This window comes from Drosophila rhopaloa, unplaced genomic scaffold, assembly GCF_018152115.1.
Source record: "Drosophila rhopaloa isolate 14029-0021.01 unplaced genomic scaffold, ASM1815211v1 contig_153, whole genome shotgun sequence".
Taxonomy (NCBI): domain Eukaryota; kingdom Metazoa; phylum Arthropoda; class Insecta; order Diptera; family Drosophilidae; genus Drosophila; species Drosophila rhopaloa.
In genome coordinates this window covers 113,383-126,205 of record NW_025335032.1, presented here as the reverse complement: position 1 = coordinate 126,205, position 12,823 = coordinate 113,383, and positions in this window count along the sequence as shown.

Below are 12,823 nucleotides of genomic sequence, written 5' to 3'. Positions count from 1 at the left end.
ACCCAAGAACCCAGGCTCCTTATCTATTTTGTAAACAATTTCTAGCTGGGAACTTCTTACTTAGCTTTCCCACTAAATCCAGAGTTCTTATTTATCTTCCCCACTCCAATGAGAATTCATTAATTCAATACCAATTGCACCGCGGTCCTTCTACTGTAAACAATTGCGCCGCAGGCCTTCTACCGTAAACTAAGCCGGGTCTCCCAAATGTAAACATTAACATCCGGTACGCATCCAGCGAGACCTAAAATTGCAGAGTAATCTCTTTAATCTATTTCAAAAATCAAATTATTAATTTCATCATCCAATTTATTCCGACTCTCTTGAGTCCATCTGTTAACCAATTCTTAACGAGTCCCTAGATTCTCTTAAACCGAGGTTTGCTTATCAGATAATCGGCCCTTGAGCAGTTAGTCCGTTTTGGGATCAGTTGACAAATAGAGTAATGTGAGAAGTGTAGAATAATAAGTCCGATACTGAAAAAGGTTGTGTAAACTAGTGAATAATTGAAGTAAAAAATAAAATATTTTTTTAACAAATTCGCTAAGCGGTAATTTAATTGGCGCCCAACGTGGGGCGGTGCTATTTAAAAAAATCCTGAAATAAATTTTAAAACAAAACAATTTTCAAAAACAAAAAGGGAATTCGCGCCGCTCAAAAACCTAAACGATGATATAATAAAAAGTGTTTGCATCGTGAAAATAGCTAATGGAGGAAATCAAAAATGATCGTAACAAAAAAAAACACACTGCTCCAAAAACTATTACTCTCTAAAACAATTATCAAACAAAAATAAATAAATCAAACGGACAAATAAAAACTAAACAATTTTTTAAATAAAAGTTTTTAAATTTTATTTTTTGTTCTTTAAAAACTTTTATTTAAAAAATTTTTCAATTGTTGACCTTGAGCCGGAAAAACTCAAAAAATTTAAACATACATCAAAGGTTCCCTACAAACAAAATTACAAAAAACTAAACAATATAAATAAAAAATCAAATAAAAATTCAACAAAAAAAGAAGAGCTGAGGGCAAACCCTCGCTACACAGAAATAAATTGAAGGAAGAGCTGAAGGCCATCCCAAACAGGATCATCAATCACAAAGAAGACATCCCATATCCAAGGAAATTAAGAAGAAAATTAGTGAGCTATTTAATTATAGTTTTATATTTAAAAAAATTTACTTCAAAACAATTAAATAAAAACAAACAAGGTGGAAGAGTTAATCAACGATTTTGAAAATTTTCTCACCATGACTCCACCCTTACGTGGAATGGCTTCTAGCAGCCAGGCAAATACACAGACTTTAATGTAAGCGATTTAATAGCACAAATAGTTAAAAATGAATTGAGTCCTTTGAAGAATGAGTTCGCGAGTTTAAAGAACACAATATAAAGAAGGTTGAGGATTATCAAGTAGAAGATGTTGATCCAAACGTAAAGTGCGATACTTCTTATAAAATCATCAAGTCGGTCGCAGAATATAAAGGCGAAGAAGAATGTTAGTTGGAGAGAATCGGCGGGAATAGCAATGGGACAATACAAAAGGAGAAGTAAAAAATACTTTTCGGCAATAAATATACTTCGATATAAAATTACAGGCATTGCCAATGATGCCTTAACTCATAATAGAACCGTATTGAATTTTGTTACATACGTATTTTAGAGCAGGACTTAGTAGTGTAATAAGTCAGGAAACTATCGGTTATGAAATTTTATAAATAATTAAACCATTATGACACATGGTAGGAAATAAGTCAATTACAGCTGAACCTAATGAAAAACATAGAAAGACAGCACTACGAGTGTTCATAACTGTCCTCAACGGCCGTATTTCAGATGTAATATTTTCAATGAATCCACCAGATTTACCGAACGCAATGGTAATAGTAGAAGAACTTGAAAGCAACAAGTCTTTCACAACGAAAGACTAATGAGTCAAACTTATATGGGCAACAAAACTTTAATAATAAACCCAGGCAAAATAACTATAATAACTGTAATAGTGATTTTAAGAATACTAACAACTTGAGGTTTAATCAACCTGATAATGAGAATAAATATAATTATAACAGAAAATATTATCCCCAACATTATACTCAAAATCAATGGAATTCCTATAAACCTCAACAGAATAAACCTGAACCGATGGATGTTGACGAATCCATACAGTTTCAGAATAGGCGAACGTATAACAATAATCAGGGTTATAAAAATTTTAGCAACACTAATTATAACCAGAATAAATGGATTCAGTATAAAAAGCCAGAGGCACACACAACTCAGCAAGATCAACCACAGAATAAAAGACAACCAACAGGGACAGTTAACCAACCGGCTAATAAAACAATTTTAGGCGAGAATCCGGAGTGGGATTACCCTACATAATACGAAATGATAGTAAGCTAAAAAAAAACTCAAAATTTTAATTGACACAGGGGCAACCTCATGTTATATCAAAACGGGGATTTATAAAAATAAAAACGAACTTCCTATATATAAAAAAGTGTCTACGGTTAATGGATATTCAATAATTAAATATTATCACATGGTAACGATATTTAATACGCGTTACACATTCTATAAAATATATGGGTTAAACTCAAAAAAATCGGAGATATAATTAACACCGAAAAAGGGGTAATGAAATATGGGGACAAAGAAGAAAAATTGATATATGATAACGACAGCTCTTGCAACCAACTTTCATTATCTGAAGAAAAAACCATTCTTCCATTGAAAGAATTTATAATAAACAAATACTTTGATGAAAAGGACCAAATCAGAAGTGATTTTTTGATTCAAAAATCCTGAACGCGCCGTCGTTGAATTATCCGACAAAAATATAAATTTGGGATTCAAAAATCCCAAACGCGCCGTCGTAGAATCATCCGACAAAAATACAAATTTGGGATACAAAACTCCTGAACACGCCGACGTTGAAGTATCCGTCACTGACAATTTAAACAATCTCAATTGTGAAATCAGTAAAAACATTTCCGATATGAGATACCGAATACTAAAGAAAGTAGAAACTGAGCATTCGAAAATCAACATGCAAATCGCATTTCGTACAGATATAAAAGGCGAAACTAAATTTATTTCACGACAGACCCATATACGGAAAACAATATCCGTACTTATTGTCAGTCGCCGATTTCGTTAATAACGAATTCAGTAGAATGCTTAAAGAAGGAATAATACAACCAATTCGCAGTCCTTACAATTCTCCAGTGTTGGTGGTACCAAAGGAAGGCCAAAATTAGGACGGAAGTCCTAAATTAAGACTAGTTATTGACTATAAAAAGTTAAACGAAAGTACGATACCGGACAGATATCCCATGCAAGACCCGTCTGTAATTCTAGCTAATTTGGGAAAGGCTAGATATTTTTCAACCATATACTTAGAATCAGGGTTTCATCAGTTTCTAATGAAAGAATCAGATGTAGGAAAGACTTCTTTTTCAATAAATAACGGGAAGTATGAATTCTTAAGGATGCCATTTGGATTAACCAATGCACCAATAATTTTCCAACGAGCAATGGACGACATTCTAAGGGAAGAAGTAGGAAAAACATGCCATGTTTATATGGACGACATAATAATTTTCTCTAATACACTTGAACAACATTATGTCGATTTAACTAAAATAATCGATTTATTATTTAGAGCTAATATGAAGATATCTTTGGAGAAATCCAAGTTTTTTAAGCGCGAAACCAGTTTTCTAGGATATATTGTATTCTATAACGTCATCAAGACGGACCCCGAAAAAATTGACACCATTATTAAATATCCGCCTCCAAAAAATATTCGGCTATTATAGAAAATTCGTTCCGAATTATGCCTTCAAGGCTAAACTACTAACGAAGTATTCAGGAGGACATCATGGCAAAATCTCAAAAAGAATATCAATTAAAATGTTAATTCAGCTGGATGACCCAGCTATTAAAGCTTTTAACGAGCTAAAAGAAAGTCTCGTTGCTCAAATAGAACTGGTCCAACCAGACTATAATAAACAAGAAAGGAAAGCAAACTTCGGGCGGAGCCGAAGTTGATATACCCTTGCAGAATATTCTGTAAATTATATTCTCTAAAATTATTTATATGATGCATTCTTAATACTCATAAAAAATCCCAACTTCCCAACTTTAAAAACACCAAAGTTATGGCATTTCCAATCGTTCAGTTATATGGCAGCTATAAGATATAGTCGGCCGATCCTTATGAAATTTGGTAGGTCAGACTGATTGGCCAAAAAAAAAACCTAAGAAAATCACAACTTCCTAACTTCAAAAACACCAAAGTTATGGCATTTCCGATCGTTCAGTTATATGACAGCTATACGATATAGTGGCCCGATCCGGCTCGTTCCGACTTATATACTACCTGCAATAGAAAGACAACTTTTGGGAAAGTTTCAAGCAGATAGCTTTAAAACTGAGGGACTAGTTTGCGTAGAAACGGACGACAGACGGACGGACAGACGGACAGACGGACATGGCTAGATCGACTCTCCTGGTGATGCTGATCAAGAATATATATACTTTATAGGGTCGGAAATGTCTCCTTCACTGCGTTGCAAACTTTTGACTGAAATTATAATACCCTCTGCAAGGGTGTAAAAATTTACATTAACCACAGATGCTTTAGACGTAGCTATTGGTGCGGTATTACCTCAAGAAGGTAAACCAATAAATATATTGGAATAAATAAAATTTAAAAACTCAAAAATTTAAACCAATAACATTTATTTCAAAAACCCTGTCAAAAACTGAACAATTCTATGCAACTAACAAAAAGGAACTTTTGGCAATAGTGTGGGCTCTGAAAAATTTGAGAAATTACCTATACGGAGTGATTGGAATTGAAATTCAAACCGATCATCAACTATTATCTTTTACAATCTCGGATAAAAATCCAAATATAGAAATAAAACGCTGGTATTAATTTATAGAAAGTTTCACTCGAAAGGTCGTACATAAACCATGTGCAACTAACGTAGTTGCCGACGCATTATCACGAATTAACAATTTGTCCGATAGAGATCAGTCGGAACCATCCGAGTCTGATTATAATACTTTGCACTCAGCAGAAAGTAGTTTCGAAAATGCAATTGAAGAAACAAAAAAACCTCTAAACTAGTTTATGATTCTATTATTAATAGCAAAGGCAAGGTTTACAGTTCTTGAATCTGTTAACGTATTTAATAATACCAGACGTATACTCGAGTATAAAACTCCCGAAAATTTGGTTTCAATTCTAAGAGAATATTTACAACCAAATGTCACCGTCGGTATACATTGTACACTTGAAGATTTTTATATAATTCGTTAATAAATTCCTTTACATAAGGACATTCCTTCAAGATGTAGAAAACAATGAAGGCAAGACTATCATAATAGAAGAAACACACAGTAGAGCTCACCGAGGACTAGATGAAAACTACAAACAAATCTGTAGATTGTATTACTGGCCCAAGGTGTTTTCAAAATTAAAAGAATATATTAAAAACTGTAATATTTGCAATGAAAACAAATATAACAGACACCCAATTAAAATTCCCATTGGTGAAGCCATCTAAAGAAGGCGAAAATTTACATATTGATATATATTATGCGCAAGGTCTCAGTTATAAAACTTGTATTGACGCCTATTCAAAATTTCTAGTAGTTAAGGAATCCAAAATAAATTAAATATTGAAAATAAAGTAATGGAATCACTTCAACAATTTCCTCAAGCCAAGGTAATAATGACCGATAATGAACCGAGCTTTACTTCTGCTCAATTTAAATCTATTGCACAACGAAGCGGTTTAACTTTACATAACGCAGACCCGAGACACAGTACCTCAAACGGTCAAGTCGAAAGGGCACATTCGACATTAACAATTTAATAGCAATTTAATTTAACCGACTAAACCGAAATTGTAATACGAGCCGCGCAAGAGTATAATAAAACTATTCATTCGACAACCAACCAACAAGAGAGAACGCTATAGCCGGGTGCCCCGACTATCAAATACCCGTTACTCAGGTAAAGGGAGTGCGAGGGAGATGGAGATAGAAACTTTGATCACGCATAACTTTTTAACGAATGGTCCGATTTGAAAAATTTCTTCTACATTTCGATACCTATTGATAAACACAATAAAACTGCATTTCTACTTTTCCGAAATCTTTAAATTTTTAAAATCGTATCTAGGCGATTGTGGGCGTTAAAGGGGGCGTGGCACCTTTTTGAAACAAACTTGCGCTGCGTAGGAACTCCTAGAATCTGCATGCAAAATACCAATCTTCTAGCTTTTATAGTTTCCGAGATCTCAGCGTTCATACGGACGGACAGACGGACAGACAGACAGACGGACAGACGGACAGACGGACATGGCGGACATGGCTATATCGACTCGGCTAGTGACTCTGATCAAGAATATATATACTTTATAGGGTCGGAAACGCTTCCTTCTAGCTGTTACATACTTTTGCACGAATACAATATACCCTTTTACTCTACGAGTAACGGGTATAATAACCCTTTGACATACTTTATAATAAAATCGAGAACGATACTATTCCTCAACTGTTAAAAACTACACAAGAGAAAATGTTAGAGGGACATAACAAAGACAGAAAGGAGAAGGACTATCTCGTAGGGAAAGTCATTTTTAAAAAGAAGCATGGGGAAAGAAACAAGCTTAATTCTCGATATAAGAGACAAGTAGTTAAGGAAAATCTACAATAAGGTTATCATAAAGAAAGAAACTATTCATAAAGACAACATAAAATTTTAAACACAATTTGTTTTAAATTACAGAAAATGAATTCAGTAATATACGTATTGTTGATGATAGTCGCCACCAATTCCCAAATAATGGACTATACGAACCATGATTTTTTTCTTTACAAAAATACTTAAGATGTTCTAACTTATGAATCTTACGCTGACCTATTCCATATAACTAATCTAAGTCTATTTAAAAACATTCAATTCGAATCAACTCACTTAAATATAAGCAATCATAATTCACAGTGGGAAATTTCCCATGATTTAGACATTATTAAAATTCTTATCTCGCAAATTACACCCAATAGAGCTGAAAGGGGAATCAACGAATTAGGTACACTTTGGAAATGGATAGCAGGAACGCCAGATCACGATGATTTCATAACAGTTCGTAATAAAATTAACGATTTAATCCGTAATAATAACAATCAATTTGTAATTAATTCAAAATTATTCAAAGAAATGCCATAACTTAGGTGTTTGTAAAGTTAGGAAGTTAAGATTTTCTATGAGTATTAAGAATGCATCATATGAATAATTTTGGAGAATATAATTTACTGAGTATTCTGCAAGGGTATATCAACTTCGGCTCTGCCCGAAGTTAGCTTTCCTTTCTTGTTTATGCATTCATTATTAACTTCTTTATTGTCTTGATTATAAATTTTATTCTCATCTTCAAAATATTATTGTTGATCTGAATAGTCTAACTGATACTCATTATGGTCGAGTTAAGGAATTATTTTAATGGTGTTAATGATTTTGTGGTTAATAGGGATATGTGAAATAAGTAGTAATTCGTTATTTTTGTGGAAGTTTAACGGCGTTTGTTATTTTTTGTTTCTTAAATTGTGTTTTGTAGTTTCCCTATTTCCCTATTTCGAATAGTTATTTTGTAATGGTCTTCGTCTATTTTTTCTACATTTTTATTAGCTTTAAATAGATTTTCTAATTTTCCCTTTTGAAGTGGACCTTTTCTGTATCTAGTGTCAATGCTAAATTCCTGTCGATCTTCATTTATTTTATCTATTTTCTTTTCTTTAATATTTTGAGTGTCTAATATTGCATGCCCAGCGTATAAGAATATTTGAGCTGGTGTTTGCCCAGTAGTGTCATGTTTAATTTTATGGTTGTATGTGTAAAGGATTGTTTCCATTTTGCTTAATTTTACTTCTTCATGAATTGATTATACGTATTTTTTCATTTATTGTTTTATGAAGTCTTTCGACGTCTGCTACACCGTTTTTTGCTGTATTGAGTTACTACTCAATTCCTTCTGCTTCAAGCCAACGCTTTAGAGCCAAGCTAGAGAAAGCTCCGTCTCTGTCTGCTTTTAGTAATTTGGGTTTCCCTAACTGATTAAAAATGTGCATTAGTGCGTTCATGCATTTTATCCAGTCCTTAGTTTTAATTTTTCTCAAGTGTAGCGAATTTAGAATAAATGTCAATGCAACTGATGTAATGTTTTCCCTCAGATGAATAAATATCTACCACAAATTTGTCTCGACAATGGTGTATCTAGGTGTGATTTTTGAAGGCATTTTGGTGTTTCTATGTTCTGTTTTAGCTAAATTGCATATGTTGCATTAATTATATTCTGAATTAATAGTTGGCTATTTGGAAAGAAGTGATTTTCTTTGAATAATTTGGTCATTTTTTGTATACCTGGATGTAAAATTTTTTCATGTGATTGAAGAATTATTTCTTTGAATTCGATGTATATATTCGGACGTTGATGCACTATGATCAGCGCAAACAAGCGGCCCTCACGACACCAAGCAGTGCTTGTTACGCGCGGAGCCTAATAGGCGTAAAAACGAGATCGCGAGAAGTTAAAAAGGACAATGTAAAAGCGGACAGACTAAGATTAGAAATACGTTCGAAATACTAATACTAATTTTGTGCTAAGTAAGATAAAATTAATGCTTTTAGGCTTGGCAAAGAGTCGGTAGTAGAAATAATATGGTTTAGTCTATTATAGTCGTTACACAGTACTCTAAAGGGTTCATGCATATCAAAGTTAGATCTACAAATATTTAAAGTAAGAGGAACATAGTTCCTGGTAATTCTATTAGGCACCGAGAAGCTTATGCGACCCAGTATCTCGGGACTGTCCACATCCCCGTGAATAAGTTTAGAGATCAAAGTTGTGCCAAGCATCGTTCTACAGTTTAATAAAGATGGTAGATTAATTGGGAGAAGTCAACTAGAAGAGGGTGGTAAAATAGGGCTTGCATTCCAGTTAAGGCCCCGTAGAGCAAATAATAAAAAGTTCTTTTGCACAGACTCTTATCCGGTCTATATGTATACCATTCTGAGGACTCTGCTGCTACTGCTGAACAGTACTCCAGGATTGGACGGACTAGTGAAATGAACAGAGTCTTTGTCACATAAGGATCATCGAATTCCTTTGACCACCTTTTAATAAATCCAAGTACTCCCCTGGCTTTATTCACCATAGAAGTAATATGGTCATAAAACTTAAGTTTTGGGTCAAGAAGGACACCAAGGTCATCAGCATGCGTAATTCTCGACAACGCACAACGCACTTAGCGCTATTTAAATCCAAAAGATTTTCACAACACCATGTTTGAAAAGCATTTAGGTCAGATTGTAAGTCTGAACTGCTAGAAATTTCGTTATATTGCAGGCATAACTTAACGTCATCTGCGTACATAAGGACACGCGCCTTTGTCAAGATTAGAGGGAGGTCGTTTATAAATAAAGTGAAAAGAAGTGGGCCAAGGTGGCTTCCTTGTGGGACGCCTGAAGAAACTCGAATCAAATCAGAGATCGAGTTTTTAAAGAGGACTCGTTGAGTGCTACCACTTAGATAACTTGAGATCCATGTTAGAAGATCACATGGAAACCGTAATATGTCCAGCTTTAATAGAAGAAGAGAGTGATTTACTGAATCAAACGCTTTACCAAAATCAGTGTAAACTACGTCAGTCTGCATGTTCTTTTTAAAGCCATTTATTACAAAAGACGTTAGCTCCAAGACGTTTTTCGTCGTAGATCTTCGCCTTAATCCATGTTGACATGAAGATATAATCAATCTACAAAGAGATTGCAAATGGGGTGTAATAGTGTTTTCGAAAGGTTTGGGATAGCGGATAATTTGGATATGCCTCTGTAATTACTTGTATTGCATTTATTTCCTTTCTTATGAAGGGGAATAACAAATGACTCCTTCCAAATAAGTGGGAAATTAGATGATTTTAAATACAAGGTATACAATTTGTACAGAGGTCTACACAGAGTTTCAGCACAGTATTTAAGCACGCAGCCTGGAACTCCGTCCGGACCCGGTGAATAGACTGTCTTAACTTTATGGAGATCCAAAAGAAGGGAGCTTTCGCTTAACATGGGACAAAAAATCAAGTTCGACTTGGATATGGCATTTGAATAAGACGGATTTGGACGGGATGAAACAGAATATGTTGTCTAAAAAAACTGGGCAAATAGATCGGCAATTGCCTGATCAGAGTTTGCCGTAGAGTTTTCGAAGGATAGCGATGCAGGGTAACAGGCTGATTTACGCTTAGTGTTAACAAAATTATAAAACTGTTTTGATCTTGTGAAAATTGGACCCTACAACGAGTCAGATAGCTTTTATAACACCGGGCGTTAAGCACGGTAAAATTTGACCGAGCCCTTAGGTACCGAGAGAAGGCAGATTGTGAACCGCACATTTTAAATTTATTGAAAAGTCTGGACTTAATATTTTTTAGGTGTGACAACTCTTTATTAAACCCCGGAGGTTTATTTGAAATTTACGGATAGTATAACGGAACACACATATAAAAGAAGGAATTCAATGCATTATAAAAGATATTAACGGCCCGTTAGTGCATGAATAAAATTCGGACCAGTCATACCCGGATATAAAAGTATTTAAAAGATGAAAGTTTGCCTTACGAAAGCAGCGGATTCGTTTAGTCGACTTTTCGGATTTTTTATTCAGCTCTGTTCTTTCGTCTACAGTCAGCTCTTGAGTTGGATGATAAGGATCTTCCGGTTGTGTAAGTGGTGATATTCTTGATAGGCAAACGCCTTCTGAATTTGAAACAAAACACAAGTCCAGTAAACGTCCTAAGCAGTTCTTAACATGGTTCACTTGGGATAGCGCAATGTCAAGCAAGCCGTCAACAAAATCATGCTGCGCTAAACGAAGTAAAATGTTAGAGTTTTCGTCATGGGACCATGTCGCACTAGGTATATTAAAATCACCCAATACTATTAACTGATCTCGATCTGACAGTTTTTTGGAAATGGACTGAATAACGGAAAGGTGATTTGCGTAAATAGGGAACTCAGATGATGGTGGGATATATGAACAAGTAATATATACAAAACTACCGGGAAACGATAATTTTATACCTAGGAATTCGATAACCCTTTGACATACTTTATAATAAAATCGAGAACGATACTATTCCTCAACTGTTAAAAACTACACAAGAGAAAATGTTAGAGGGACATAACAAAGACAGAAAGGAGAAGGACTATCTCATAGGGAAAGTCATTTTTAAAAAGAAGCATGGGGAAAGAAACAAGCTTAATTCTCGATATAAGAGACAAGTAGTTAAGGAAAATCTACAATAAGGTTATCATAAAGAAAGAAACTATTCATAAAGACAACATAAAATTTTAAACACAATTTGTTTTAAATTACAGAAAATGAATTCAATAATATACGTATTGTTGATGATAGTCGCCACCAATTCCCAAATAATGGACTATACGAACCATGATTTTTTTCTTTACAAAAATACTTAAGATGTTCTAACTTATGAATCTTACGCTGACCTATTCCATATAACTAATCTAAGTCTATTTAAAAACATTCAATTCGAATCAACTCACTTAAATATAAGCAATCATAATTCACAGTGGGAAATTTCCCATGATTTAGACATTATTAAAATTCTTATCTCGCAAATTACACCCAATAGAGCTGAAAGGGGAATCAACGAATTAGGTACACTTTGGAAATGGATAGCAGGAACGCCAGATCACGATGATTTCATAACAGTTTGTAATAAAATTAACGATTTAATCCGTAATAATAACAATCAATTTGTAATTAATTCAAAATTATTCAAAGAAATGCCATAACTTAGGTGTTTGTAAAGTTAGGAAGTTAAGATTTTCTATGAGTATTAAGAATGCATCATATGAATAATTTTGGAGAATATAATTTACTGAGTATTCTGCAAGGGTATATCAACTTCGGCTCTGCCCGAAGTTAGCTTTCCTTTCTTGTTTATGCATTCATTATTAACTTCTTTATTGTCTTGATTATAAATTTTATTCTCATCTTCAAAATATTATTGTTGATCTGAATAGTCTAACTGATACTCATTATGGTCGAGTTAAGGAATTATTTTAATGGTGTTAATGATTTTGTGGTTAATAGGGATATGTGAAATAAGTAGTAATTCGTTATTTTTGTGGAAGTTTAACGGCGTTTGTTATTTTTTGTTTCTTAAATTGTGTTTTGTAGTTTCCCTATTTCCCTATTTCGAATAGTTATTTTGTAATGGTCTTCGTCTATTTTTTCTACATTTTTATTAGCTTTAAATAGATTTTCTAATTTTCCCTTTTGAAGTGGACCTTTTCTGTATCTAGTGTCAATGCTAAATTCCTGTCGATCTTCATTTATTTTATCTATTTTCTTTTCTTTAATATTTTGAGTGTCTAATATTGCATGCCCAGCGTATAAGAATATTTGAGCTGGTGTTTGCCCAGTAGTGTCATGTTTAATTTTATGGTTGTATGTGTAAAGGATTGTTTCCATTTTGCTTAATTTTACTTCTTCATGAATTGATTATACGTATTTTTTCATTTATTGTTTTATGAAGTCTTTCGACGTCTGCTACACCGTTTTTTGCTGTATTGAGTTACTACTCAATTCCTTCTGCTTCAAGCCAACGCTTTAGAGCCAAGCTAGAGAAAGCTCCGTCTCTGTCTGCTTTTAGTAATTTGGGTTTCCCTAACTGATTAAAAATGTGCATTAGTGCGTTCATGCATTTTATC